Consider the following 25986-nt stretch of genomic DNA (forward strand, 5'->3'; position numbering starts at 1 on the left):
CTTCTAAGCAAACTCCATATTCCCGCACCCAACATATGTGCATCACATGTCGGGAAGCGGTTAAGTTTCTGCACCGCTACAGCCACACCCACGAGCTGTGTAAGGAGATGGACATATGGCCCAGAATTACTCCTTGAAGGTACAAGTATTGTTAAAGTGTATTCTAATGTGTAAGAATAGGGAAGACTGTAGTTGGTAGGATCTGCTCTTTGGTCAACCCATTGCATTGTGCAGAAACAAGTGCATCAGGCATGGCTCCGGTCCTATTGTCACAGGTGGTGGCCGAGCCTGACGCCTTGCGCTTTTAATACAATGGTGGGCTCATGGTTAGGAATGGGCGTAGGTGACACCGGCTGCACTCTTCCTCTCACAGTTGGATGGTTTTTTGTCGCACCCTATGATGACATATAAAAAGGAGAACAGAAGTGTAGTATTAGTTGCAACGAGAATTCACTTTTCCTCAGGTTACGAATGGCGGTACACAAGCGTAACGATTTCATATGGAGGCACATACTTCATATACGACAGCAGTAGCAGGTTACTGTCCGCCATAATCAATGGCCTCAGTGCAGTATCTCCTGGAATTCAGGTCTGCATGCTTCGCCTCTCTTCCACTCCATACAGGACAATTTCTTCCCATTGGGCCTCGATGTTCCAGTTATCTAGCAAATCTTCATTTCATCTAGTGCAGCATCACTCTCATCATCGGCTTCATCATTTTTCTTGTGCTTTTCCATCTGGCTTCCTCATCTTACCGAGCAGAATGCACTTGGGGATGACGGTAAATTATTATCCTCCTGCTTAAGGGGCTAGTCTGGACTCAGATCTCTCTGCTGTCTCGGCTTCTTCTGCAGGAACCAACTATTGTCTGCATAACAAATTACACTACTCTAAACACCAAACTGTGACTGGATCCTACAGCATCAATGTATAAATTGGGGAGATCTGTCCACCTAAGCAGCAAGTGAGACCTTTGTAAATTTGTAAGAAATATTTCCAAATACTCAAATCCTTCTGCAATTGTTTTGTTATCCTTATCCTATAACTTTACCTCCTCTGTAGCCAGGGATTGTCACTGCGAAAAAAAACTTGACTTATGGGCATCATCCAGCAGGTGATATCCAATAGTCCTAGCAAGGATTTCATTTGTAGTAACTATGAAAGCCTGAAATAAGATCTAACAGGTGGTTCGACTAGTCCAAAAATGCTGTTGACCCTTCTGTTTTTTCTTCAGACAAGGGACTACTGAAACATTCCATGATCAAACAAAAAGAATGTAAGGGGAATTGACATTATTGCTGTCCAACAAATATTGTTTGATGGCTCTAGAAGCAGTCTCATGTCATACCACCCATGCAAAACATCTCAAATAGTGGCACAAAATGAAGCAGCCCCTGAGGGCACATATCAAAACAATAACTCCTCCGCCATGCACCTCAGCAGGTGGGACCTGTCGGAGAGCACTGCCGGTAATAATCTAAAAGCCGATGATTATATGTTTGATTTTGCTAACAGAGCACAGGGGATAAACACTACGGTAAGGTCAAAAAGAGACATAGGAAACAGATGCTTCCTCCTTTGAAATACCATCGTTGACCTTTTGGGTGAGATAAGTTATGGATTAAATGGAATTTTCTGGGTTCCCTCTTTGGAGCGACCATAAATGGGGAAATTCGGAGATAAGCAAATGGAAAATCTTTAAAGGGCTCCCACTTTGCATCAATAATAAGGAGTCATTAGGAATTTGTGCCCTTTCACCCAGGAGAGCATTTGTGAGGTCAGACCATGATGTTGAAAAAAAGGGCCGGGCTCACAATCTCTGTTCTGGTTCATCACAAAGGTGTATTGGGGTTGAGGTCCGGGTTTTGTTCGGCCAGTCAACTTCTTCTACATGAAACTGTATGGACCCTGTGCGCTGGGTGCAGTCATGGGGAATAGAAAAGGGCCTTCTCCAAACTGATCCCACAAAGCTGGAAGCTACAATTGTCCACAATGTGTTGTGCTGGAGAATTAAGATTTCCCTTCACTTGAACTAAGGGGCCAAAACCAACCCCATAAAAGCAAACCCTCCTCCACCAAACTGTACAGAGGGTAGAAAGCAGTCAGAGGAGTTCTGGACTCTGCAGTTATGGGGTTAGCAGAACGTTTTGTGACTTATCTGCCTTCTGTTCCTCAGCACTCGGTGACCCCGCTCTGTAACATTACGGGGTCTCCACTTTGTGGCTAAGTTGCTGCGGGTCTTTCCACTTCCCAATAATATCACTCACAGTCGAAGGAGGAAGATTTAGGAGGGAAGAAATGTGAGGAACGGGCTTGTTACCCCGGTGGCTCTTATTACAGGACCACCCTGGTATCAGTGATCTCTGCACCACCAGCCATTCTATACATACGAAGTGGGAAATCAAATTTTTAGAAAAAATATGTATCGCAGCTGGCAAATTGAATTTCAAAAGATTCTCTCATCTCTAGTAAATTCCATTTAAGCCCTTATTTTTCTGGACTGGTTCGACAGTTGATACAATATGAGATGTCCCCCAGAAAAAAAAAATTAAATAATAGGATTACAGAAATGTTATAAAATGATGTTTGTATCTCTCATTTTGTTCTCGGTGTCAAATATCTCACGGAAGCAAATGTCTCCATATAAATAGGAAGGATGTGACAATGGAAGCGAGCACTTTTCATTCACAAGACAATGGAATAATACAAACACAGGTTATCTCACCTTGAATCATCTTTCGTACATTTGATACGTACTCGTTGTTACTAAGAACCAAATTCTCCTTTCTCTTAGAGATGGCGTTACCTTGACCATTGAAATTGTCCTGTGATGGGAAGCAAGTACTTAAAAGTTATCACTATTAGAAATTTGCCATTTTCTCACAATGAATGATCTGTAATGGGAGCGCTCAAGCACTTAAGGTCAACTAGCTATCCATTTCTACCTGTTGTTCTTGCAGGAGAGCAGACCTGGACATTTCATCTCATAATGGTCCTCCTTTGTACTCTTTTTCAGAAGGCTACAACATCGGTAAGTTTTACGACCTGTTCCTTATTTTTTTGTTTTTATTTTTTTCATCTCTGCGATGCATCTGTAATAAAACACCAGCGAGTTACATTTACATTGAGCCATTAAGAACGTTGCGTTGCTTAACTCAGAGAAGAAGGAAGATAAAGGTGTAAATGTCTTTACATCTCATCGGTCATATAACGATGTTAAAGTGTAACCGTCATCTTAATTATTCTTTTGTAAATCAATAGTACACATTATTATTATTATTATTATTTATTTATATAGCACCATTGATTCCATGGTGCTGTACATGAGAAGGGGTTACATACAAGTTACAAATATCACAACAGTAAACAAACTAACAATGACGGACTGATACAGAGGGGCGAGGACCCTGCCCTTGCGGGCTTACATTCTACAGGATTATTGGGAAGGAGACAGTAGGTTGAGGGTTGCAGGAGCTCCGGTGTTGGTGAGGCGGTAGCTCCGGTGTTGGTGAGGCGGTAGCTCCGGTGTTGGTGAGGCGGTAGCTTCGTTGGTGATGAGGCAGCAGCGGTGTCAGTGCAGGCTGTAGGCTTTCCTGAAGAGATGAGTTTTCAGGTTCCGTCTGAAGGATCCGACTGTGGTTGATAGTCGGACGTGTTGGGGCAGAGAGTTCCAGAGGATGGGGGATATTCGGGAGAAGTCTTGGAGACGATTGGATGAGGAGCGAATAAGTGTGGAGGAGAGAAGGAGGTCTTGGGAGGACCGGAGGTCACGTGAGGGAAGATATCGAGAGATTAGTTCAGAGATATATGGAGGAGACAGGTTGTGGATGGCTTTGTAGGTCAGTATTAGCAATTGAAAATAAGCATACATCGTATAAGATACATCTGCTTCTTTCTGCTCCTGGACTGATCATTCGCTTTCAAAATTGTCAATTCACCGGTAAAATGTATCTCCAGTGAAGACAGATTCTACCATTACTGAGATAGGAAGTGACAGTTGGTGCTTGCAAAATTCTACGGAGAGGGGAGGAGCTAGAGGCAGTTCTCCATAGAACTTTATGAGCACCAACTGATCTCTCCTATCTCTGTATTCGCTAAAGGCACATTTTACCTGTGAATTGACAATTTTGAGAATGGAAGATCGGTCCAGGAGTAGAAAGAAGCAGATTTCTCTGATAAGATATATTGCAAAAAAAAAATAGACGGTTACTCCAGTCCTTGATTGGCAGGTTGGTTGTATCAGAAATTAGGATATGTAATTTTATAGTAATTTGTGCAGATAAATGAGATTATCCAGCACTTTTCCATTCCATATCGGGAGGAGAGAGGCACTGCTCACATGGTGGCACGCAGGGGCGCTGCTATCATGAAGCAAGTTGAATTCTTTGCCTCAGGCGGCAGAGCATCCTTAAAGACAGGGGGCGGAAGAGCGGCAGTCAGAACACGTGTTGCCGACTCTCCCTGTAATCCCTGCTCTGACACTTGCTAACAGTGCAGTGTTACAACAACCTAATGTGCGGCGTGCCCGGCAGGTGACTGTTACTTACCCGGGCTGAGGTGCAGAGGTGCCCAGTCTCCTGACCTGCTGGGACACACACATTGCTGGGAGTCGGACTTGTACTGATTTTACTACGTGGGGGGCGCCGTTTTGCAGTTCGCCTCAGGCAGCAAAGAGGCTAGGTTCACCCCTGGTGGCACGCATCAGCCACATGCCAGGTCTCCTCTAGTTACAAAACATGTGTAATTGCAATAATTTTCTGGGACAAATGCTTTATTTTCTGGAACAATTTCAAAGGTGCCAACACTTTCAGCCATGGCTGTATATATAGGCACCTTAAAGTTTCCCATACATCATAGATGAAAGTTCATTAAACCGGCTGATTTGTGCGCCACTGGCCAATTATTTAATATGTGCTGGGATATTCCATCAAATGACATGAAAGACATGGATGGGACATTAAAAGATCTATCACACAGTCAAAAGTGGTCAGATTTTGCTCTGACTTCATTCGTGCTGTTTCTCGCAGTATGCTGTTTGTTTGTTTTTTTGCTTTTTTTTTATATCCGCTATACGGTTCCAGAGATATGGAGCATTCTAATGAGCGCTAATTTTCATGGTCTTTATGGGTGTGACTCTCAGCGTAATTATGGAGAGAAGTCTAAAGGACACACCCCCAAGGAGTCTTTTGAGTTGTTCTCCCTTGATAAAGACTAAAAATTAGCAAAATAAGAAAAAAGACCCATATCTCTGAAACAGTAAAATGATTTAAAAAATAAAGCTGAATACTCAGGGAAGCGACGGGAATAAAATAAGAGCAAAACTTGGCTACTTTTGATTGGTGACAGATCCTCTTTAAATTTTTTACGTCAGATCCTTTGTTCACACAAAGTATTAGAGACGGCATATGGAGTTTGGGGGAATAGTTGTTCAGCAGACAGCGACCTAACATGTCTGGACAGCACAAAAAATAATAATGATATGCATTTAAATTACAGGATCGATATGTTGTTGTTCAAAGCCAACAATGTGGTTTATAAAATATCGTGTATGTCATCTTTCTAGTAAAGACGTATTTTCTAATAAAAAAATCAGAAATCTTTATATTGATTTTTTTAGGGTATATGATCATTGTAGGCTGGGTTTCCTGCTTACTAGAGTGAAGCGTTGTGAAAAAGAGCAGTTCACTCACTGGTGAATTCCATGGGTGACCCATTGATTTAACGAGTGCTGTTTAAAGCCTCTTTTATAGGGTTGCTTCAGTGTAGAAAATAGGGACCACTCTAACTTGCAAGTTTGCTGAAGTATCAGGATAGCCCTGCATTGTTTAGGCTATCATCAGAGGCGAGCAAATTGATATTGCTTTGATGGGAATCACAATTATGTAGAATTGTATGACATTTGCAGGTCCCGGGTTGTGCAAACAAACTGCAATTCAATTCTCATAAACAGCCAAAAAAATACACACCACTAAATTACAAAATTGCATCAGCAACAAAAGACTTAAGGTACTTTCACACATAACGATTTTGTTAACGATATCATTGCTTTTTGTGACGTAGCAAAGATATCGTTAACGAAATCGTTATGCGTGACAGCGACCAACGATCAGGCCCCTGCTGGGAGATCGTTGGTCGCTGTCAACGCTGGATCAGCGTGTGTGACGCCGATCTAGCGATGTCTTCACTGGTAACCAGGGTAAACATCGGGTTACTAAGCGCAGGGCCGCGCTTAGTAACCCGATGTTTACCCTGGTTACCATTGTAAAAGTTAAAAAAAACAAACAGTACATACTTACATTCCGGTGTCTGTCCCCCGGCTTCCGCTTCCCGCACTGACTGTGTCAGCGCCGGCCGGCCGTAAAGCAGACCACAGCGGTGTACATCCTAGCTAAACTAATAAAGAGGATCTGGTGTCATCAGCTGTGTATAGAGGTATTCTCTTGTCATTGTAATCCTCCCTCTGATGATAAGGAAACTGCTGAAAAATCTTGCTGAAAAGACAGGATGTCTAAACAAGCCCCAGCGGTCAGTGTGAAAATTTCAAGATTGCTATTTTTGTTTTTTTAGTAAAGATCATGATTAAAAAAAAAAAAAAGAAAAAGAAAACAAAATTATCAATATATAAAGGAAAATTGTAACGTAAAAACTTGACATAAAAAATAGGTCACTTTTTGATTAAACATTCTCCTTAAATGTCCACATTTTCACAGACCTTAAGGATCTTTTTTATGGGCTATGATGGTCCTAAAAATAACCATAAATTGAGAAACGATTTTGATTAACTATCCCTTTTCCACAACTTTATTTTTTTAATGCAGCCTTCCCGCATTATTATCACATCTGTCTTTTCATTTAACAATAAAAAGAAAAGAATTTGATGAAGTACCCAGAACCGATGCAAAACTCCAAAATCAGACATCACACACCAATGTGATAAACAAAACATCTGCAAAATATGATCCAAATCACTTGAAAAGTTCATTGATTTTGCTATAAATCTGTAAGTACTTCACTTCATAGTAATTGTTCCCTCGCTGCTCTTGAGCCTTGTACTTGAGCTGTAAGTAGGTGCAGGTCAGGGCTGTATTGGGAGAACAGACCTGCATGAACAATGGATGACGGCTGAAGAGACTCTTAATCATGAGCTAATTTGCAAACCAAAGCATAACTAAATCATTTTATCTAAGATTATTGCAAGATTTAAATTCTGGGCTCAAATGACTTATTTCATGTGATGCAAAATCCATTAGTTGTCTAATTACGGTTTGTGCTTTTCTTTTTTTTTTTTTTTTTTTTTTTACCTCTTTGGTGTGAAGCACATTTCTAGATGATGCGGCCTGATGTTTGATGTCGAACAATAGGTGGATGTATCCATAAAGGAACACGGATAATACAAGAAAGAATTGAAGATCTCAAAGGAAAATGTCAAAAATAATAATGATATATCGTAGAATGCTTTTAGGGTAAAGCTACCTATAGGGTAGAGACTCGGAACCCAATGCAGAGTGTGAGCGCTGTGCCCATCAAGTGTGGCAAACCGGATGGACTATTCACAAAAAGGTTTTCAATTAGATGCATAAGACGGAGGCGCATAGACAGATACAGGTGTGAGGTTGTTGGAGTAGAAGCAGCAAGGACAATTTCTCAATGGGACGAAAAACTGCATCCACCTCTATGTCAGCAGAATTTTTGTTATTTATCCTAACAGCGGCATGATGTAGGGGCAGAGACCCTGATTCCAGTGATGTGTCACTTAGTTTACTGGGTGCGGCAGTTGTGAAAGAATCAAAGTTTTCTCTTCCAGCAGAGCTCGGAATGCTGAGCTGTTTCCCCGGCTGCTGGTGCTGAAGACGGCTCTCATCATTCTCCCCTTCCGTCCAGGCTGAGAACCACTGGTGAATGAGCTGCTGAAAGCACAGCATCATTAACCAGCGGTGACATCATCAAGGCCGGGCTGAACTGCGGTGACCTCAGAACCCTGGGAAAATGGCAGTGATGATGTCATCAGCGGATCAATGATGCTGCGCTCGCAGCAGCTCATTCACCAGTGGTTCTCACCCTGGACGGTCGCATCTTGGCACCGTCCAGGTTGATAACTATTTAGCCCTCAGACATGGATTACGGCATGGAACAGAAAGACAGACAGGTATAGTATATTGTTGTCTTTTTATTTTACTTTTATTAGAGGAGATCGAGGGCTTTGGTGGAATTAGGCGAGGTCGTAATTATGGTTTAATTGAGAATATTAAAGGAGTCAGTGTCATTTTTTCAATTAAAGGACTTTATCCTGGCTGTGTCGTTATTTACCATATAACTATAGGATTAGTAATGGAAAGGTGTCTTATAAACACCTCTCCATCACTAATCCATGGGCTTGATGTCACCTGACAGTACAAAGGTGACATCAACCTCACAAATATAAACCCCATTTGCCACCACTACAGGGCAAGTGGGAAGAGCCGGGCAAAGCACCAAAATTGGCGCATCTAATAGATGTGCCTTTTCTGAGCAACTGCGGGCTGCTATTTTTAGGCTGGGGGAATCTATATCAATGGACCCTTAACAGCCTGAGAATACCAGCCCCCAGCTGTGAGCTTTAGCAAGGATGGTTGGCAAAAATTGGGGGGACCCCACGGCGGTTTTAAAAATTATTTATTTAAATAATTGAAAAAACAGAGTGGGGATCCTCCTATTCTTGATAACCAACCTTGCTGAAGCTGAGGGTTGCCTGGTTGGTTAAAGAAAATAGGGGGGATCACACGCTAAATTTTTAATTCATTTATTTAGTTATATCAGGCGGCGGTTGAGGAATACCCCGATCATCCGCTCCTGCTGTCACTGTTAATAGCTGTCATCGTTCTGACTTTAATATAATCCTTCTCTTCTGCTCATGCCGATCACCGGCAGAGCAGAGGAGAATGATGAGAGCCGTCTTCGGCACCTGCCGCCGGAGAACAGCGCTTTCTGTAGCGCTTCTTCCCCGGCGCCAATGCATGTCACACGGATGACATCAATTTGTGTTCTCCGTGTGCACGTCTGTGGGACGTTTTGCTGCCCATGCTGATGGTAAAAAACGGACATGTCTACGTGTGGGACACATGGACACACGGTCCGTGGAAACACACTGACATGTGCACAGGCCCATTCATTTAAATGGGTCTACTCTACATGTGTCAGTGTCTCCGGTATGTGTGAAAACTGTCACCACACGTACCGGAGACACGGATGTGTGAAAGAGGCCTTATGGTCTCTGGAGACAGAACAAGCTCACTGATTGGTTAACCAGGCAGTAACTCATTCTGCAGCTAGCTACTGTATGTACTGTGACGCATACAGGCTGTGGAAGCCCAAGACCCTGATTCGTCATTGCCTTTGCTCCTGTTTTTTACCTAGTTTTGTGCGTTTTGCACCTTTTCTTGTTTGCACCCAATTCGTTATTTTATTTGCACCGTTTTTGACATATGCTGCTTTTATTTTTTGTGTTTCCTACTTTTTGGGTGGTGTATAGTGATTCCAGATGTTTTCACCTGATTCCTCAATTGCGATTTGTAAAAAAAAATTGCAAAATTTGGTGCACTTCCACCTCTCTACCACCCTGGAGAGATTTTATGCATGTTTCTTAAAAAATCCTATTTTTGCGACTTTTAGAGAAAAATGCGAATTTTTGCAACAAAAAAAAATGGTTAATGTCAGGAAAAAAGCATAATAAAAACGCAAATGACGAATTTAGGCCAAAGTGTCCAATATTTTTTAAATAATCCCAATTGTAAAAATGAATATAACCTAAAATCCATAAATTTATATAAAAATATTTTACAGTTCTTATCCTTTAAAGTTAAAGAAATTTTATTTTTCGTTTTTAAATTTCAGGAACCAGAACTTCTGCATCCTCAGAGTGACTTTTTTTTTTTTCCTTCGTCAACACATCCCGTAATAGGGTTGTTTTTTCTGGGATGGATTAAGGTTTTATTTTTCGTTTTTTGGGACCTTCGAATGTATTTATTGATTTTTAGAACTTTTTTGGTGGCAGGACAATACAGAAATAAAGAGCCATGCCATCATTGTTTTTGTGTTTTCCAGTTACTCCAGGAAGGTTGCCAAGTACTGTATGTCCTAACGCTAAGAAGATAGACGTGATTGGTGTAGCTTATGAAGGGATGGATAAACTTTAAAGATCTCATGCTAGGGTTAGTGCTGCAAAGGTGACTTTTCGTGACCAGATAACTTACCTGGTCGACTAGAATGGTTCTTTAAGTTTTGCCCAAAAGGCAATAATTTTGGTTGATGTTGTTCAATTTAATCAACTAAAATGTAAGTGTATAGCTTGCGGTTTAAATAAAACAATGTCCTATATTATATATCTGCCTGTCTCTGAGTCCATCGCTTTCCATATTATGGAGGACCCTCAGGACAACTCTAAGTGTCTTAGTGTTCCATCAAAAGAGTTAAAAGGGCTTTCAAGATTTCAAAAACTGCTGTCTTCCATAAGCAGCATCACACCTGTCTAGTGGTGGGAGTAGTATTGCATCTCGCTGCTCGTCACTTGTGGACAGGGGTCGTGCTTAGAACGAGCAAATCGATCCATAAGAATCAAACTAAATTTCCTCAAATTTCTGCTGAATCTGAAATTTTTGGATAAGATTCGAACAAATCCAGCTGCCCTCCTTTTAGTTGTCTTCTTACTAACTTCTCCTAGGTCCTTAGCTATCTTTATGCTGCTTTCACCACCACCATAACACCTTCATATTAGTCTTTGATTCTTCTGACCCTCCCATTCGGTGTTGAAGCCATTGACTGGTCTCATGAAGTCATGTGTAGGGGGGGTGATATGTCATTGACATGTGTCCCACCTTACTGCGTGAGGTCAATTATTGAACTCATCACAAGACAGCTTCACGTGGCCACTTGGGGGACCACTCATGTCATTGAGGTCAATGATGTGTATTGCTTACCTCCTCCCCACAAGAGACCAATCACTGACATCAACACCAGAAGTTCTCACTCAGGAATGTGGAGGGCAACATGCATTATTGATATCAATGTAACCACCCCACAATGCAACGTGTGAAGCAGATCACTGATTTCAGCTCCGGAGGATCTTGCGCAATCACAATAGGGGCAATTCATGAAACTCATATGAATTTTGAATATCACCTTCCCCCTACACAACTGCGTTAGGAGGTAGTGGAGGACCTCAGTTCTCCCCCTCTCCTTCCTGTGTGGCCCCTGAGCACTTGCTATGAATATGTTCTTCATGTATTGTGCTAACTTCTGTGTTCACATTGTTCTTACTGTGAATGGTAAAACTTGTACGGTAAATGCTGTGTAATTTCATCAAATTGCCTTATATTGTTGTGTTATGTTGACATTGGTCCATGGTGTGAGTTCCTTTTAATTGCTAATGTGTCCATTATACTAACAGTTGCCTGTATGTAGAATAGGGACAGTTGATAGTTAAATAGATGGGCTGGGCCAGCAGCAGAAAAGGCGTCAGGAAGCTGCTGCCCCTAGTCAGTAGCCCGGGCACGTGAGCTCTGGGCAGACGTATAGCAGCAGGTGGGCATTCCCAGACCCCAGGAGGGGAAGAATCTGTTGCCCCAGCTGAAGGACACTAATGGGGGGGGCATTGCCAGACCCCAGGAAGAGAGAGAATCTGTTGCCCAGAACCTAAGGACTTAAGGACTGCCACACAGGCCCCAGGACTTCGGAAGGGCCCCTCGCTGAAGGTACTATAAACGTCCAGATCCCAGTGAGTGGACTACTGCGTAACTTCGCCTACCATGGCCGTTGAGGGTACAGCCATGGATAGTGTCAGGGTGAGAGCAGGAAGCCTACGTTGTATTCTTTTCTTTCTCACCAAAATGTATTAAAAGTTGTTCCCTGTTGGACCATAGCTGTGTTCCTGGACTTCACTTGCCTGGAGTACTGTGGACGGAGGGAGAAAAGGTAACCCATGGGAAGAAGCTGTGTCAGTCCTGTCTATTTATGTACAAGGGGCCGGAGTTGCTCGCTGACCGTTTGCTCAGTGGGCGTTGTGCACTGTGCCGTTAAGTAACTCGGCCATAACTACCCCCCGGTCGCCCTTGTTGCAACTGCATGAGACCAATCACCGACCTCAGCACCAGAAGGCCATGCATGGTCACATAGGGGGTACCTGACCTCAGCGCCGGAAGACCTGAAGACCAGCATGGAGAACTGCGAAGCTGGGGCATAAAGACTCAAGTTAGTCGTGCTTTGGTGATCTTTAAAGACTTCGGAGCATAATAAATATATTTTCATAAGAATCAAAACACTTTTGATTAGGGGAGATTTTACTCAGATCAAATCAAATCTGCCAAGTAAATCATGTGACTGTGCTGGAAAAGAATTTCGGGAGATTTGCTCATCACTAGTGGGGCTTTTTTTGGAAGAAATCAGCTGTATCGCATCTCGATTGCATCCATTTTTTATTCGAACTATGGCTACTTGATGGATGAATGATCTATAGGAAGATCGATCTTGTTTAAGCCCAGAGAGGTCCACCAGGGTCTTCCCCACCATTGTCTTGATAGTATCAAGCCATTAGGTTGCTGATCTTCCTCTTCGCCTCATTCCTTCTATTTATCTTTACCAAACTCCCCCAAAACCTTCCACTCAAGTAACTTAGAAACTCATCCAGTGAAACTACCAAAACAATAAGATGTTTTGGATCATGCTACGTTTTTTTTAAAGCTCTCCGTGTTAAGATGCCTGCTTGCAAGAGCTTTATTTTATTTTTACATTTTTTTTTTTTACTGGCAGTGCTAACTATGCCCAGCGGAGGAAGGAAAGAAAAAAATGAAACTCATTAGCATTCACTGGCAAAAGATTGGCAAAAATCTTGTGCATTGTGTTCACATCTTGGCACCGAAATGGTTAGGGATCGAGTCCCACAACATCATGCTTATCTCATTGTGTTAGAGAGCTCTTGAGAATGTTATTAGCTGGGTGTACGTCTTGCCGTTTTTTTTTCCACATGAGGCAGATGGGTAATTACGACGCTAATAGTCTGATTGAGAGAAATCAGATGCAGTGGTTCGCCCAATTAGATGATACATTAGCTTCCGTCTTTGTAAGCAGCTAATGTGTGAAGCAAAGTGGCATTTTTGAGGGTCAGAATCCTTAAACAAGTGCCGAGTTTCAAATTATTGTGTGTGTGTGTGTCTCTTCTCTCTCTCTCCCTCTCTCTCCTTTTTTTTTTCTAATGGAGGAAGAGTGCTAAGTCTTCATTACTAAAAGCATAGAAAATGCAAATCAGGGTCTGAAACAAAAGAGGAAAGGGACAGGCGAGAATATTTGCTGTCCAATGTTTCAACCTACAACATCAATTACATTGAAATGCCGTGCATGGGAGACTAATCAAGAATGGTATAATTGTAATAATTGTGAGCTTTTGTTGGAGAGGCGATGCTGTTGTTACCGTCGGCCATTTGTTTCTTACTATTGTTAAAAAGGAGGGGGGAGTGAGATTTACAAAATGTATCGGAGGAATTAGGAAGGTAACAGTGCGAGACATAATCTCCGACGAGCGGGCAAACAAGAAAATGTAGCAGGGTACTGATTAATTTCAAACTAGTGGAAATATTTAGCAAGTGGCAGAAATGGCTGGAAATGCTGTTGGTGGGGCAGGGGAAAGGGAGGTTTGGTTTTTTTTTTCGCTTTCATTATGTTCCTCCTTACCTTTCAAGATCCATGTTTATATTTTTTTTTGAGAGGGGAGGGGGGGGTGGCAGGACAAATTGGAGTTAACAATGACAATATTTATTTTATCATACTTACAAAAAAGTAGTGGAAAAAAATCTACCTAAGTAGGAAGAGAATGTTTTGGTTTTTTTTACATTTTGCCGTACCTAGACGTTTCTTACATGATAAGTAATATATGTACACAGTGACTGCACCAGCAGAATAGTGAGTGCAGCTCTGGGGTATAATACAGGATGTAACTCAGGATAAGTAATGTAATGTATGTACACAGTGACTGCACCAGCAGAATAGTGAGCGCAGCTCTGGAGTATAATACAGGATGTAACTCAGGATAAGTAATGTAATGTATGTACACAGTGACTGCACCAGCAGAATAGTGAGTGCAGCTCTGGAGTATATTACAGGATGTGACTCAGGATCAGTAATGTAATGTTTGTACACAGTGACTGCACCAGCAGAATAGGGAGTGCAGCTCTGGGGTATAATACAGGATATAACTCAGGATCAGTAATGTAATGTATTTACACAGTGACTGCACCAGCAGAATAGTGAGTGCAGCTCTGGAGTATAATACAGGATGTAACTCAGGATCAGTAATGTAATGTATGTACACAGTGACTGCACCAGCAGAATAGTGAGTGCAGCTCTGGAGTATATTACAGGATGTGACTCAGGATCAGTAATGTATGTACACAGTGACTGCACCAGCAGAATAGTGAGTGCAGCTCTGGAGTATAATACAGGATGTAACTCAGGATCAGTAATGTAATGTATGTACACAGTGACTGCACCAGCAGAATAGTGAGTGCAGCTCTGGAGTATATTACAGGATGTGACTCAGGATCAGTAATGTAATGTATGTACACAGTGACTGCACCAGCAGAATAGTGAGTGCAGCTCTGGAGTATAATACAGGATGTAACTCAGGATCAGTAATGTAATATATGTACACAGTGACTGCACCAGCAGAATAGTGAGTGCAGCTCTGGAGTATAATACAGGCTGTAACTCAGGATCAGTAATGTAATATATGTACACAGTGACTGCACCAGCAGAATAGTGAGTGCAGCTCTGGAGTATAATACAGGATGTAACTCAGGATCAGTAATGTAATATATGTACACAGTGACTGCACCAGCAGAATAGTGAGTTCAGCTCTGGAGTATAATACAGGCTGTAACTCAGGATCAGTAATGTAATGTATGTACACAGTGACTGCACCAGCAGAATAGTGAGTGCAGCTCTGGAGTATAATACAGGATATAACTCTGGATCAGTACGGGATAAGTAAACTAATGTATGTACACAGTACTGCTCAAGCAGAATAGTGAGTGCAGCTCTGATCAGCTGCTTACTGTTGTAATTGTGGGTGTTGTCATTACTGATCCTGCTGTGTGCTCCTGAGCTCCAGAGAACCAACATCTCTCAACCTAGGGACCTGCTCTCTCTCCTACCCAGAGAGGGAGTGGGTTTCCTGGGATGAGCGATGGAGTCTTGACTTAGATTTCTGTTCCCCGAAACAGGCCAGCTGGGGCAGGAGAAGTCTGCAACCGGCCTGAAAATCAGAGGACTCAGGGATGAGGCCTTCCACAAGGAATCACAGCAATGTGGCTCCTGCTCCCCCAGATCTGTGGAGACCCAGAGAAACCGCAAGGCTTTCAACATGAAAGATAAGCCTGTCAGCTTGAGTGATGGCGGTCCTTCTGGAGGAAAGCTGAGTTCTCATGGAGGTGAGGTCGACCTCACTGAGCAACAATGGGAGCTGCACAAACTCCAGGAGTCTGTTTCCACCGCTTGTTCCCGGGCCACCTCCGTGAGTATGAAGAGGCGAGTAAGACCAGGAGGCTTCGGGAGGAGCTGTGCTGCACAAGAACCAAAGCCGCAGGTGCCTTCAAACCGAGGAAGACACAATTCCAGGTAGAAGTAAAGCGATTTAAGCTTGAAATTATTGAGCCGGAAGTCAGAAAAGCTTTTATCAGAGGGAAGAGTAGTGCTGTCAAGGAAAAACTGGTGGTGAATGAGGAAAGATTTAAAGATATGGCTGTTACCAGAGAGCAAAGGCAGATGGGGCTGCAGCCTGAGAGCCAGGTGGCTGTGGATCTGGTACAAACGTGTGGGAAGATCATAAAGCGAGGTAGTGAGGCACAGATCTCCGTCTCTGCTTGTAGTAGTGGGTACGTAGCAGGAAAGACATCAGCCGAAAAGCTGGAAAGTGAGGGAAGCCGGGCAGCAGGCATTCGGGCAGGCCACGATTCACTCCTCAGTGGAAGGGGGGAGGCAGTCTAGTGTCGGGGGGCAGTTCCAGTAGCCTCGGTGCCTCTGATTGCTGTTGCCTCTGATCACTTAGTTGAGAAGTGGCGGCAGTGTGAGGGGGCTGCCAGGGCTGGGAGTTCCGGTCTTCACACCAAAGTGCTATTCTGTGTTGGCGCTGCTGGTCAGCAAGATCCTGATGCTAAGGATCAGCAGTGCCTCACAGCATCTAAGGATCAGGGGTGCCTGATATCAAATGTGAAGCAACTAATGACACTGAGGGCACATGTAAGACCAGGGGCGAGGTTACCTCCAGTCCTGTGGTGGTGGACAAGCCCCTTGTGCCTGATTATGCGGAGGTTAAAATGCCACCCCCTGTTGTTACTAGTCCAGCAGTAGTGAATGTGGTGGTGGGCGTGAATGAGGCAAATTTATTGTCTAGTGGTGTGGTTGCTCATTTAGGGGAGGTTGTGAAGGAGGTAGGTAATAGTGATGCTGTTAGGGCTGATGTAGTCACTGGCCCAGCTGTCCCCACTCGGCAGTGGCAGCACCTGTCAGGAGCTATGCCATTGTTACCTCCAGGTAAAATAGGGTGCCCTCCTCGTCTCTGGGCTCTGGGGATGGCATATTGCAGAGGCGTCTCCTGGAGGCTCTAAAAAGGGGGAGATATCACTAATGGTAGATGGTCAAGAGGTTTATCTATCCTTCTGGATATAGAGGCATGGCCTCGAGGCATTCCGAGAATATAAGGTGGGGATAGCATATAGTTCCTCCCAACAAATATTTGTACATATTAAAGGACTGGTCGACATTGCAGGGTCCCTGAAAAAAATCCCAATCAGGGATCCTGGAGGTCATCATATACTTCTACTTGCATCTCTTGGGGATGAAGTATCTTGATTGGGATGAAATGTCTACTTTCCTAGCTGAAGCTATCCCCAAACCAGGGGTAGACCCCTCTCTTGACATTTTGACAGGCATGATCAGTGAAGAGGAAGTTAAGTTGGCGATTGAAGGACTTATCCTAAAAAAATCGCCCAGTCCAGATGGCTTAACATATGAATTCTATAAGACCTTTAACCCCTTTACCCCCAAGGGTGGTTTGCACGTCAATGACCAGGCCAATTTTTACAATTCTGACCACTGTCCCTTTATGAGGTTATAACTCCGAAACGCTTCAACGGATCCTGGTGATTCTGACATTGTTTTCTCGTGACATATTGTACTTCATGATAGTGGTAAAATTTCTTTGATAGTACCTGCGTTTATTTGTGAAAAAAACGGAAATTTGGCGAAAATTTTGAAAATTTCGCAATTTTCAAACTTTGAATTTTTATGCAATTAAATCACAGAGATATGTCACACAAAATACTTAATAAGTAACATTTCCCACATGTCTCCTTTACATCAGCATAATTTTGGAACCAATTTTTTTTTTTGTTAGGGAGTTATAAGGGTTAAAAGTTGACCAGCAATTTCTCATTTTTACAACACCATTTTTTTTAGGGACCACGTCTCATTTGAAGTCATTTTGAGGGGTCTATATGATAGAAAATGCCCAAGTGTGACACCATTCTAAAAACTGCACCCCTCAAGGTGCTCAAAACCACATTCAAGAAGTTTATTAACCCTTCAGGTGTTTAATAGGAATTTTTGGAATGTTTAAATAAAAATGAACATTTAACTTTTTTACACAAAAAATTTACTTCAGCTCCAATTTGTTTTATTTTACCAAGGGTAACAGGAGAAATTGGACCCAAAAAGTTGTTGTCCAATCTGTCCTGAGTACGCTGATACCCCATATGTGGCAGTAAACCACTGTTTGGGCGCATGGGAGAGCTCGGAAGGGAAGGAGCGCTATTTGACTTTTCAATGCAAAATTGACAGGAATTGAGATGGGACGCCATGTTGCGTTTGGAGAGCCACTGATGTGCCTAAACATTGAAACCCCCCACAAGTGACACCATTTTGGAAAGTAGACCCCCTAAGGAACTTATCTGGATGTGTGGTGAGCACTTTGACCCACCAAGTGCTTCACAGAAGTTTATAATGCAGAACCGTAAAAATAAAAAATCATATTTTTTCACAAAAATTATATTTTTGCCCCCAATTTTTTATTTTTCCAAGGGTAAGAGAAGAAATTGGACCTCAAAAGTTGTTGTCCAATTTGTCCTGAGTACGCTGATACCCCATATGTGGCAGTAAACCACTGTTTGGGCGCATGGGAGAGCTCGGAAGGGAAGGAGCGCAGTTTGACTTTTCAATGCAAAATTGACAGAAATTGAGATGGGACGCCATGTTGCGTTTGGAGAGCCACTGATGTGCCTAAACATTGAAACCCCCCACAAGTGACACCATTTTGGAAAGTAGACCCCCTAAGGAACTTATCTAGAGGTGTGGTGAGCACTTTGACCCACCAAGTGCTTCACAGAAGTTTATAATGCAGAACCGTAAAAATAAAAAATCATATTTTTTCACAAAAATTATATTTTTGCCCCCAATTTTTTATTTTTCCAAGGGTAAGAGAAGAAATTGGACCTCAAAAGTTGTTGTCCAATTTGTCCTGAGTACGCTGATACCCCATATGTGGCAGTAAACCACTGTTTGGGCGCATGGGAGAGCTCGGAAGGGAAGGAGCGCAGTTTGACTTTTCAATGCAAAATTGACAGAAATTGAGATGGGACGCCATGTTGCGTTTGGAGAGCCACTGATGTGCCTAAACATTGAAACCCCCCACAAGTGACACCATTTTGGAAAGTAGACCCCCTAAGGAACTTATCTGGATGTGTGGTGAGCACTTTGACCCACCAAGGGCTTAACAGAAGTTTATAATGCAGAGCCATAAAAATAAAACAAAATTTTTTTCCCACAAAAATTATTTTTTAGCCCCCAGTTTTGTATTTTCCCTAGGGTAACAGGAGAAATTGGACCCCAAAAGTTGTTGTCCAATTTGTCCTGAGTACGCTGATACCCCATATGTGGGGGGGAACCACCGTTTGGGCGCATGGGAGGGCTCGGAAGGGAAGGAGCGTCATTTGGAATGCAGACTTAGATGGAATGGTCTGCAGGCGTCACATTGCGTTTGCAGAGCCCCTAATGTACCTAAACAGTAGAAACCCCCCACAAGTGACACCATTTTGGAAAGTAGACCCCCTAAGGAACTCATCTTGATGTGTTGTGAGAGCTTTGAACCCCCAAGTATTTCACTACAGTTTATAACGCAGAGCCATGCAAATAAAAAATATATTTTTTTCCACAAAAATTATATTTTAGCCCCCAGTTTTGTATTTTTCCAAGGTTAGCAGGAGAAATTGGACCCTAAATGTTGTTGTCCAATTTGTCCTGAGTACGCTGATACCCGATATGTGGGGGGGAACCACCGTTTGGGCGCATGGGAGGGCTCGGAAGGGAAGGAGCATCATTTGGAATGCAGACTTAGATGGATTGGTCTGCAGGCGTCACATTGCGTTTGCAGAGCCCCTAATGTACCTAAACAGTAGAAACCCCCCACAAGTGACCCCATATTGGAAACTAGACCCCTCAATGAACTTATCTAGATGTGTTGTGAGAACTTTGAACCCCCAAGTGTTTCACTACAGTTTATAACGCAGAGCCGTGAAAATAAAAAATCTTTTTGTTTTCCCACAAAAATTATTTTTTAGCCCCCAGTTTTGTATTTTCCCAAGGGTAACAGGAGAAATTGGTCCACAAAAGTTGTTGTCCAATTTGTCCTGAGTACGCTGATACCCCATATGTTGGGGTAAACCCCTGTTTGGGCACACAGGAGAGCTCGGAAGGGAAGGAGCACTGTTTTACTTTTTCAACGCAGAATTGGCTGGAATTGAGATCGGACGCCATGTCGTGTTTGGAGAGCCCCTGATGTGCCGAAACAGTGGAAACCCCCCAATTATAACTGAAACCCTAATCTAAACACACCCCTAACCCTAATTCCAACGGTAACCCTAACCACACCTCTAACCCTGACACACCCCTAACCCTAATCCCAACCCTATTCCCAACTGTAAATGTAATCTGAACCCTAACCCTAACTTTAGCCCCAACCCTAACTGTAGCCCCAACCCTAACCCTAACCCTAGCCCTAACCCTAGCCCTAACCCTAGCCCTAGCCCTAACCCTAGCCCTAACCCTAGCCCTAACCCTAGCCCTAACCCTAGCCCTAGCCCTAATCCTAACCCTAGCCCTAACCCTAGCCCTAACCCTAGCCCTAGCCCTAACCCTAGCCCTAACCCTAGCCCTAACCCTAACCCTAGCCCTAGCCCTAACCCTAGCCCTAACCCTAGCCCTAGCCCTAACCCTAGCCCTAACCCTAGCCCTAACCCTAGCCCTAGCCCTAACCCTAGCCCTAACCCTAGCCCTAATGGGAAAATGGAAATAAATACATTTTTTTTTATTTTTCCCTAACTAAGGGGGTGATGAAGGGGGGTTTGATTTACTTTTATAGCGAGTTTTTTAGCGGATTTTTATGATTGGCAGCCGTCACACACTGAAAGACCCTTTTTATTGCAAAAAATATTTTTTGCAATACCACATTTTGAGAGCTATAATTTTTCCATATTTTGGTCCACAGAGTCATGTGAGGTCTTGTTTTTTGCGGGACGAGTTGACGTTTTTATTGAAAACATTTTTGGGCACGTGACATTTTTTGATCGCTTTTTATTCCGATTTTTGTGAGGAAGAATGACCAAAAGCCAGCTATTCATGAATTTCTATTGGGGGAGGCGTTTATACCGTTCCGCGTTTGGTAAAATTGATAAATCAGTTTTATTCTTCGGGTCAGTACGATTACAGCGATACCTCATTTATATCATTTTTTTATGGTTTGGCGCTTTTATACGATAAAAACTATTTTACAGAAAAAATAATTATTTTTGCATCGCTTTATTCTCAGGACTATAACTTTTTTATTTTTTTGCTGATGATGCTGTATGGCAGCTCTTTTTTTGCGGGACAATATGACGCTTTCAGCGGTACCATGGTTATTTATATCTGTCCTTTTGATCGCGTGTTATTCCACTTTTTGTTCGGCGGTATGATAATAAAGCGTTGTTTTTTGCCTCGTTTTTTTTTCTTACGGTGTTTACTGAAGGGGTTAACTAGTGGGACAGTTTTATAGGTCGGGTCGTTACGGACGCGGCGATACTAAATATGTGTACTTTTATTGGTTTTTTTTTTTATTTAGATGAAGAAATGTATTTATGGGAATAATATTTTTTTTTTTTTCATTATTTTGGAATATTTTTTTTTTTTTTTTTACACATTTGGAAAAAATTTTTTTTACTTTTTTACTTTGTCCCAGGGGGGGACATCACAGATCAGTGATCTGACAGTTTGCACAGCACTCTGTCAGATCCCTGATCTGACATGCAGTGCTGCAGGCTTCACAGTGCCTGCTCTGAGCAGGCTCTGTGAAGCCACCTCCCTCCCTGCAGGACCCGGATCCGCGGCCATCTTGGATCCGGGGCTGGAGGGAGCAGGGAGGGAGGTGAGACCCTCGCAGCAACGCGATCACATCGCGTTGCTTCGGGGGTCTCAGGGAAGCCCGCAGGGAGCCCCCTCCCTGCGCGGTGCTTCCCTGCACCGCCGGCACATCGCGATCATCTTTGATCGCGGTGTGCCACGGGTTAATGTGCCGGGGGCGGTCCGTGACCGCTCCTGGCACATAGTGCCGGATGATCACCCGTCTCCTTGAAGACGTCATACTCATCTACTCCAGCTATGCCTGGTCTCTGCGTCGGCAGCTCGTCCTGTGGACGCGTATTCATGACCTTAATGAGCGGTACCCTGTGACTGCTCACTCAGGGAGAAGGTGTTGCGCCCACTCCGGGACAAAGCTGGAGGAATGTTCGGCACCATGTGGAAAAGGTGAGTATGCCAGCCAGGGAGGATGGGGAGCCGAGCCATGCAAGATGGGAGCAGGGAGCCGATGAGCCATGCATACAGGGAGGGGGGAGAAATGAGCCATGCAAGATGGGAGCGGGGAGCTGATGAGCCATGCATACAGGGAGGGGAGGAGAGACGAGCCATGCAAGATGGAAGGGGGAGCCGATGAGCCATGCATACAGGGATGGGGGAGAGATGAGCCATGCAAGATGGGAGCGGGGAGCTGATGAGCCATGCATACAGGGAGGGGGGAGAAATGAGCCATGCAAGATGGAAGCGGGGAGCCGATGAGCCATGCATACAGGGAGGGGGGAGAGATGAGCCATGCAAGATGGGAGCAGGGAGCTGATGAGCCATGCATACAGGGAAGGGGGAGAGATGAGCCATGCTAGATGGGAGCGGGGAGCTGATGAGCCATGCATACAGGGAGGGGGGAGAGATGAGCCATGCAAGATGGGAGCGGGCAGCCGATGAGCCATGCATACAGGGAGGGGGGAGAGATGAGCCATGCAAGATGGGAGCGGGGAGCCGATGAGCCATGCATACAGCGAGGGGGAGGAGAGACGAGCCATGCAAGATGGAAGGGGGAGCCGATGAGCCATGCATACAGGGAGGGGGGAGAGATGAGCCATGCAAGATGGGAGCGGGGAGCTGATGAGCCATGCATACAGGGAGGGGGGGAGAGATGAGCCATGCAAGATGGGAGCAGGGAGCCGATGAGCCATGCATACAGCGAGGGGGATGGAGAGATGAGCCATGCAAGATGGAAGCGGCGAGCCGATGAGCCATGCATAGAGGGGGGAGAGATGAGCCATGCAAGATGGGAGCAGGGAGCCGATGAGCCATGCATACAGGGAGGGGGGGAGAGATGAGCCACGCAAGATGGGAGCGGGGAGCCGATGAGCCATGCATACAGAGAGGGGGGGGAGAGATGAGCCATGCAAGATGGGAGAGGGGAGCCGATGAGCCATGCATACAGGGGGGGAGAGATGAGCCATGCAAGATGGGAGCGGGGAGCCGATAAGCCATGCATACAGGGGGGATAGATGAGCCATGCAAGATGGGAGCAGGGAGCCGATGAGCCATGCATACAGGGAGGGGGGAGAGATGAGCCATGCATACAGGAGGGGGGAGAGATGAGCCATGCAAGATGGGAGCAGGGAGCTGATGAGCCATGCATACAGGGGGATGGAGATGAGCCATGCATACAGGGGGAGATGAGCCATGCAAACAGGGAGGGGGGGAGATGAGCCATGCATACAGGGAGGGGGAGATGAGCCATGCATACAAGGAGGATGGGGGAGATGAGCCATGCATACAGAGAGGGGGAGATGTGCCATGCATACAGGGAGGGGGGAGATGAGCCTTGCATACAGGGAGGGGGGGCCATTATACAGTATGGAGCATCATATGTGGGGTCATTATACAGTATTGAGCATCATGTGTGGCCATTATACAGTATTGATCATCATGTGGGCCATTATACAGTATGGAGCATCATGTGTGGCTATTATACAGTATTGATCATCATGTGTGGCCATTATACAGTACTGAGCATCATGTGGGGCCATTCTACAGTATTGAGCATCATGTGTGACCATTATACAGTATGGAGCATCATGTGGGGCCATTATACAGTATGGAGCATCATGTGTGGCCATTATACAGTATGGAGCATCATGTGTGGCCGTTATACAGTATGGAGCATTATGTGGGGCCATTATACAATATGGAGCATCATGTGGGGCCATTATACAGTATGGAGCATCATGTGGGGCTATTATACACTATGGAGTATCATGTGTGGCCATTATACAGTATGGAGCATCATGTGGGGCCATTATACAGTATGGAGCATCATGTGTGGCCATTATACAGTATGGAGCATCATGTGTGGCCATTAGAGTTGAGCGACCTTGACCTTTTTAGAGTCGAGCCGGGTTTTGCGAAACCCGACTATGTCCAAAGTCGGGTCGAGTGAAATCGGCCGATTATGACGTAAAGTCGGGATCGACCGAAACACGAAACCCAATGCAAGTCAATGGGGCAGCATAGTCGGCAGTGAGTGGGGGCCAGGAAAACACCTAGAGTGGCCATTTTAATGTCAAAACCATCCATTCTTCTTAATGAAGCTTGTCAAGCGTAATTTACCTTATAATAATTGGAAGGCATTTGAAATTGGGGGTCATTTGGCTAAAGTTGTGGGGGGTAGGGCTGGTTCAAGTAATTAGTGGGCCCAGGAAATCTGGACCACGTCACGGCAGTGGAGCAGGGAGAGGTAAGTATTTCAACTTTGCAAGTGCTGTGAACCTGAGCAAGCAGGGGGGGCCCACTCGTTGGCATTGGCACTGGCACAGGGCCCCTCAAAGTACAGCGGTGTGTTTGCACGGCGGGGGCGCCTCCCACCGGCAGCAACACTTTTGCGTACTATGAGAGGCCCTGTGCCAGTGACGTCGCCAACTAGTATTCCTCCCCCCACCTGATGAAGGAACCTGCACTTTCATCTGCACCTTCCTCTTTGTCCCCGTGTAAGGTGGTATGGTATGCGGGAAGAGCAACCTGACTTTCAGCAGGGTCACAATGTTGTTGTGTAGCGTGCACGGGGAATGTTGCGTTATGGGTCAATGTACCAGCAGACTCATCTATCACTGGCTGGGCAATGGGCACGATGAAGTGGAAACACAGATATAGGCCCAAAGAAGAAAGTGGGCTAAATGCAGTTCAAAATTGGTAACACAGGAATAACCAGGGGGCATTGCAGTGGAGGACAACTGGAATGAGAGGCTGACACAGAGAGTAGGGCCAAATCAGTAAGTAGTCGAAATGCAGTTCAAAATTGGCAACCGTAGTAAACAGGCGGCACAGCTTTGTTCAGTGGAGGAGAACAGCAAGGAGTGGCAGACACCGATAGTAGGCCCCAAACCAACTAGTACGCCAAATGCAGTTGTTCCATTTAACCACAATTTAATGAGAGCCTGAAGATAGAAGCTCAGGAAAGGCAACCTGGGGAACACCTTGGAGTGTAACACACCATCTCTCTCCACCCCATACCCATTTTGTATGGCCTAATGCAGTGTACTTTTCTACAACTACTAAACGAGAGTCGGAAGACCGAAGCAATGGCAAGGAAACCTGGGGAACACCTTAGAGTGTAACACACCCTCTCTCTACACCCCATACCCAATTTGAAGGTCTAATGCAGTGTAGTTTCCAAGAACTACTAAACGAGAGCCGGAAGATCGAAGCTCAGGAAAGGCAACCTGGGGAACACCTTGGAGTGTAACACACCCTCTCGCTACACCCCATACCCAATTTGAAGGCCTAATGCAGCGTAGTTTCCAACAACTACTAAACGAGAGCCGGAAGATCGAAGCTCAGGAAAGGCAACCTGGGGAACACCTTGGAGTGTAACAAACCCTCTCTCTACACCCCATACCCAATTTGTAGGCCTAATGCAGCGTAGTTTCCGACAACTACTAAACGAGAGCATGAAGATCGAAGCTCAGGAAAGGCAACCTGGGGAACACCTTGGAGTGTAACACACCCTCTCTCTACACCCCATACCCAATTTGTAGGCCTAATGCAGCGTAGTTTCCGACAACTACTAAACGAGAGCCGGAATATCGAAGCTCAGGAAAGGCAACCTGGGGAACACCTTGGAGTGTAACACACCCTCTCTCTACACCCCATACCCAATTTGTAGGCCTAATGCAGCGTAGTTTCCGACAACTACTAAACGAGAGCCGGAATATCGAAGCTCAGGAAAGGCAACCTGGGGAACACCTTGGAGTGTAACACACCCTCTCTCTACACCCCATACCCAATTTGAAGGCCTAATGCAGTGTAGTTTCCAAGAACTACTAAACGAGAGCCGGAAGATCGAAGCTCAGGAAAGGCAACCTGGGGAACACCTTGGAGTGTAACACACCCTCTCGCTACACCCCATACCCAATTTGAAGGCCTAATGCAGCGTAGTTTCCAACAACTACTAAACGAGAGCCGGAAGATCGAAGCTCAGGAAAGGCAACCTGGGGAACACCTTGGAGTGTAACAAACCCTCTCTCTACACCCCATACCCAATTTGTAGGCCTAATGCAGCGTAGTTTCCGACAA

This window comes from Ranitomeya imitator, chromosome 5 (genome assembly GCF_032444005.1).
Source record: "Ranitomeya imitator isolate aRanImi1 chromosome 5, aRanImi1.pri, whole genome shotgun sequence".
Lineage (NCBI taxonomy): Eukaryota > Metazoa > Chordata > Amphibia > Anura > Dendrobatidae > Ranitomeya > Ranitomeya imitator.